Genomic DNA, 6,000 nt, shown 5'->3' on the forward strand with positions numbered 1-6,000 from the left:
TCCAGGCTCCTAGCTGTCTTCAGGCGTGTTCCTTCCATCGTTTCAAGTTAAATATGTTAAAATATGAAGCTTGTTTTTATGGTGTATGGTCATGAACTTTTTATTCATTTTTGTCAGCATGGGAATGTTTACTTCCATCAGAATTTTCTTGTAAATTCACTAACCCAGAAAAAAAAAAAAGAAAAAAAAAAAAAGAAGAAAACTAGAGGGAAAAAAGGGGGGGGAAATCCAAAGAAAAAAAAGAAAAGTAAAAAGTTTTAATTCAAAAAAGTTTCTGCATAAAACTGAGAAGATATCCCACTGAACTTATGTTTAACTGACTATTGATTATATGCTCAGGTTCAAATGCCTCACCAAGAAACACAGGTAAGATACTAAAAAGAAAACCCTTTCAATACATCAATTGAAGAGTTGGCAGAATTGCTTTAGGAGTCAAGAGTATTAATCCTGGGGAAGGGACAGGAAAGGTCTGTGTGGAATCTGTTCAGAAAAGAAATATAATTTGCTGGTATTTCAAAGGAAAAGTGCAAAAACAACGATGTTCATTAGTCAAAAGCAAGCCTATTAGCACAACATGAAAAAAGAGATCACAGCTCTTATTTTAAGTTGTACTCTAAAATCAAGAATTTTATTAATTCATGAAGAAAATACCATATACTGACCCAAATCTTTGCATTCCTGGAGAAACAAATCTTCAGACAGAAGAAAATATTAATTTTAAAGCACATACAGGGTGTATAAATACATATGCCATATGCAATGACCCATTTAGTTCGTTTAATATTTACATGTCCTAAAAGTATATCATAAGTATGTGGTAGTATTTATTTCATTGCAAATACATAGCAGTGTGTAAGTAGGTTAAAGTAATTCACAAAATTTTTATAGAGTCATTAAGGTTAGAAAAGACTTTTAAGATCATCAGGTCTTACTGACAATCTAATGCCACTGCCATGCTCACCATTAAACTATGTCCTCAAGCACCATATCCATACATTTTTTGAACACTTCAGGATGGTGACTCCACTACTTCAAATAGAAACATTTTTCAGAAGAGTGTATTTATAACCATAGCTCTTTGTAAATCAGGTTGTGTTCTCTGCACCTCATGTGAATTGCATCATTTATGATGTTATATTTATATGTGTGTATTTATGCATTAGCAGTCCTAGAGGTGCTCTAATACCAGATAAAAGCACCAGTGAAATAATAATTTCTGGTCTGAGCATCTGTTTTATATCCAACAGTAGTGGTATGAATCACTAGCCTTAAACAGGAACTTCATAAGCTATAATATAATGAATTTAAAGGAGTTACAGATTTTATTTTGTCCTGTCATATGAATGCTGGTGGCAGTGGCCAGTCTTTATTCTACAGCAGTAAAAAGGGGCTTTTTTCTGGATTTACAGGTCGTACTCATCATTGGCCTAACACAGAAAATTTGTACAAAAACTCCGTCTACATATTGGAAAGTTCGCTTTATTATCTTGGTGATTCAAAATTCAATTTTTTGCTGATGTGGGAAGAGTTCATTAAGTTAAATTACTGGTGATCAATTTGAATAAAAATTGTACTTTCCCTTGATTTGTCTTACACATACTCTTTATTCAGTAAAATAAATTTAGGATTGCCTAAACTGTTCACATAAGCCTAGAATATGACTCAGTCATTTTTAATCAGTTTCTTCACATCCAAAAAAAGTTGTGATATCTTCTGCCAAGTAAAGCATGCAATGTACCTCTGCTGTACCCAGAGTGTCCCAAAGTGGCTGCCTCTGGGCAGAATCACAGATGTCATTTCCTTTCCGGAACAGGGATTATCCAAGCTGAGCCCACAAGCTCCCTGACCGTGGTCATTTCCATTTCCATGCTGTCTGACCCCTTTGTGATTCTGCCTTTCCCACATACATGACATCATCAGCTTCCTGGGAAGCTGAGACAAGGTTATAACTTTGTAGTTACCTAATGCCTACATTATGCAGTCGTGGTGGAGGCAATTATTCACAATGGCCTTGCTGCTCCTTTCATTTTCTCTCTCTGTGTCTTGAGAACTACTTGATATTTGGTTTAATTTTTTTGCAGCACCTCTGTCTGCTTGATTTGACTTTATTCAAGCTTCATTTTTATGATCCTGATGTCCAAAATACACCTACATTTGGTGATAAATATATTTTTCCCTTTTTTCCAGGTTCTTTGTTCACTTGTATTCTTTTTTTTGAGATGAGTATTTGGCCTAAGGCAGTTTAACTCTTGTTCGTTTTTGCTTCTTCTGAATAGAACCTTTCAAATTAAGTCTCTGACATTTATATCCCAATTGACTTTGCTGGATATTCAATCCACCTGAATACAAATTCATAATAAACTTTTTCAATTAGCATATTTATGATCCTGAAAACAGGTGGACTAAATGGAGGAATGGTACAGGATGGTTGGAAAACTAATCCATCTGTCTTTAAGTTTTAAAAACATCCCATCTATTGCTAACTTTGTTTTGCCAATCATCCTAAAATAAATTCAAGAAAACTTTTTCAAGACTACATTCCTTTCTGTCTTGGTATGGATCTGCAGTACTTCAGTGGTGAAGTTCATGGATTAGGTGTTGTCATATATTTTAAAAGTATCTTCAACCACATTTTATCCTCTGTCTTGGAGATTCCATCCCATGCTCATTTCCCTGCAGTAGAATTGGGAGCAAGAAATGTACCAGTTTTTCTTGTCAATTTTTGTACTGACATGCTTACCTCTGCCAGTTCTTCACCCTTACACCTCTCACAGTTTATTTTAGCTCACAGTTAGCTGGTGGCAACACCTGGCCTCCTAGCACGACTAGCATAAACATACTCCTTGAAACAATTCTGTGGAGTGGTGTTGTGGCTTTATTTGCTTCTAGAGGTAAAATACAGAGGTAAGAAAATGCAGATCTGGAGGTGCAAATGGTCTCAAGAAGTTGTTTTCAAGGGATCCTTTAGCCCTCAAATTTAAATTATCACAGGACAGCCTCAGGAGTTGTTAGGGACCCTCAACTCCTGTCAGCAGCAAAGGCTCAGGGTGCCAAAGAAGCAATCTTTGTAAGTGCCCTCTTACACTATTGGGTGGAGGATTTTATTTTAAATTGGGTTTTCTTGGCATGGATGGCATAAAAGGCTGTATCTGCGAGAAAAGCTGGTCTTTCTCTATGTTTTTCTTATCAGTGCCTAAGACTTTACTTTCAAAATATTTTGCACCAGCTTTAGCAGGTCTTTTGCTATGATTTTTTGCTTGTAAAATAAAAGGCAACAGTATTATTTCTCCATATATATGCAGTCTGAATAAGTCCATTTTTCCAAGTTAATGTTTGCTTTGACAAACTGAAGGCGGTGCGCCTGCAGCTACCACAACACAGTAAAGAAATAACCCAAGTTTAAAATAGATTAATGCAAAATAGTGTCCCAAGGCAAAAAGCAGGAAATTGGTTGCAGTTGAACTAATATTTCTCTTGAAATTATCTGTATCTGCTATTTGCTACACAGCTCCTGCTCATCCCTGGGCAATTCCAGATGCCTTTGGAAAACCCTCTCAAACTTCACGCTGTGCTGCCTATATATGGTGTGATTCCTCATGTTTGCAGCCCTTTGGTACAGAAGAAATGTGTGCCTTTATATTTGAGGGCTGTAGAAAGTGTCTATTGTATGAGATGACTCATTCATAGTATTTCCCCTTTGAGGGAAGAATAAAGGAAGTGAATGACAAAACTGGGAACTTCCATTCAGGCTTGTAAACTCTTCTCTCCTGGATGTTTCAAATAGATAAACTGAGGGAAAAATACACAAAAAGACATGGATGGTCCAGTACTACTATACAAGACAATTTTTGGAAATAGCTATCATGTTCACATACATAACTGAAGCTTGATTTGCTAGTTGATGCAAGATTATAGATGAAATAATGATGTTTATAATGTAACCAATGTAAAACTTGTTGTAATAATAACTACTTTTAAAGCTGATAAATATTTAATAATTACCTTCTTGTTGTCTTCTTGTGATAATCACTTTTTCTCCACAGGAGATGAGTAATCCTGAAAGCAATCTATTTATCAGCCTCTAACATTTCAGCCCATAAAGTATTTTTAGTTTAAACTTAATCATTTTTACAATTCATGTGGGCATTATCTTACCTAGCTTTAGCCATCCATCCAGAATTTTGATGTCTAACCATCTGCAGGCATATTTGAACACCCACCTAAAGGAGACATTACTTAATGACTTGTTATTCTGATATCAGATTGCCCTGTCACATATATCAGTCTGATCCCGAGGTGAAAGGTCATAAAATAGAATCTCGTACTTTGATAAAGTACGAGGTTCTATTTTATGGGGAGATTCTATTTAAAGGGGAGTTTTCTGTAGATCATCCTGGAGGAACATAACCTAAAGATTATTTTGCATTAGAGCTTTCTGAGAACTCATAGGCATGGTCAGACAGGCAGCCATCATTTTTGGGCAACTAATAAAACAGGTGTAAGTCATGGCAGAGAAAACACAATGTATGGACAAGCTGTAATCAGAACAACAGAAGAACGTGTTTAGGTTAACTTAATGGTTCTTCTGTTATGACATTCAAATCTATTTCTTCCTTGGAAATTAATTGAAATGAAGTTCAGTACTGAATAGGAGCTGGGGGTTTTGTCATGTATGTAGTGGAGTTTTGTGTGCTTGTCTATAAACCAGTTTATCTCTATTTTTTTCTCTAAACTCAATGAAATGAAAACAGAGGGGTTTACATGCACACTGGGAATAGAGAAATTAAGATCAGCTAGGTAATAAAAACAAAGTCCAAAGCTACAGAGTGGCTGAGCGAATGTAAATGCAGTAGAAATGTTGGAGGGACATCGGAGGGGAAAAGAGAGCTATATGCCAATCCCAAGTGGGTCACATCTGCCTCCCTGCAAATCCAGTAAAACACAGGGGGATAGGAGGCGTGTGTAGGAATTTAAACCACAAACTGATTTTCTGCAGCCACCTTGTGTCGAAAATGGGAAATGCAGCTCTCAAAATCTGTTTGTGAAAGCCCAGTGCCCTGCTTCAGCAAGGTGTTGCACCCAAGGGACTTAAAGCTCATTTATATTACTATTGCTGCCAGGAGACCTGCTCACTCATGAGGGGTTTTGCCAGTGGGAAAATACCCTGAATTAGGGTGGATTTTCACTGATGTTCACTTTATAGGAGAAAATGTCACCTAGCAAGAAAATATTACTTTTAGATCCCATTCCTTTGCAGCCTGAACATTACAGAATCAAAGTGGATCTTGCCACTTATTTTAATGCTCAATTAGGTACTATTAGACTTTATTTGTTCACAGTGCAAAAGGTGATAGATCTTATACCCTTTTTCTCAAAATATGCTAACATTTTTGGTTGAAAGAAGAAATATCTAGAAATCAGTGTTCAGAAACCAGGAATGGCTATTGGTTGAGCTTTAGTCTGCAGCCCCAAAATTCTCTTACTAGATAACACTGCATCTGCTCTAGACATAGGCAAGACATTGCTAGCTCATATTGGACTGGGAAAATAACTGCTTTGTCATTGATATGTCTCTCATTTTTCTTTTCTCCAATCATGAATTTAATTTAAATTCAGAGAGAAGGCATAAGTGACAGTTATCATTTTCCTTGACAGGTTTGTAACAAGGACAAAGATTATTTCCCATTCAGGGCAAAAAGCTGCCTACTGTTCTTCTGTGACAATATTCTCATCTCTTCCACCTCACCACCACTGCAATAATAATTTCCACTTGCTCATCTAGCTGGTGGCTGGGCTGGCATCATGGCCCTGAGACAGGACTGCAACACTCCAGACAGTTTAACTGCACTGAGCATTTAATTCCCAACAGATCATTAGGAAGAAAACTGAGTAAGATGCATTTTGGAAAAGGTCTTTGTCTCTCTTTGGTTATATAAGTGCTCTGCTGGTACTAACCTGTATGTTTGTTTACTCCTAGAAATTCGTCATTTGCACTTATAT

The sequence above is a fragment of the Zonotrichia leucophrys genome, chromosome 2 (genome assembly GCF_028769735.1).
Source record: "Zonotrichia leucophrys gambelii isolate GWCS_2022_RI chromosome 2, RI_Zleu_2.0, whole genome shotgun sequence".
Lineage (NCBI taxonomy): Eukaryota > Metazoa > Chordata > Aves > Passeriformes > Passerellidae > Zonotrichia > Zonotrichia leucophrys.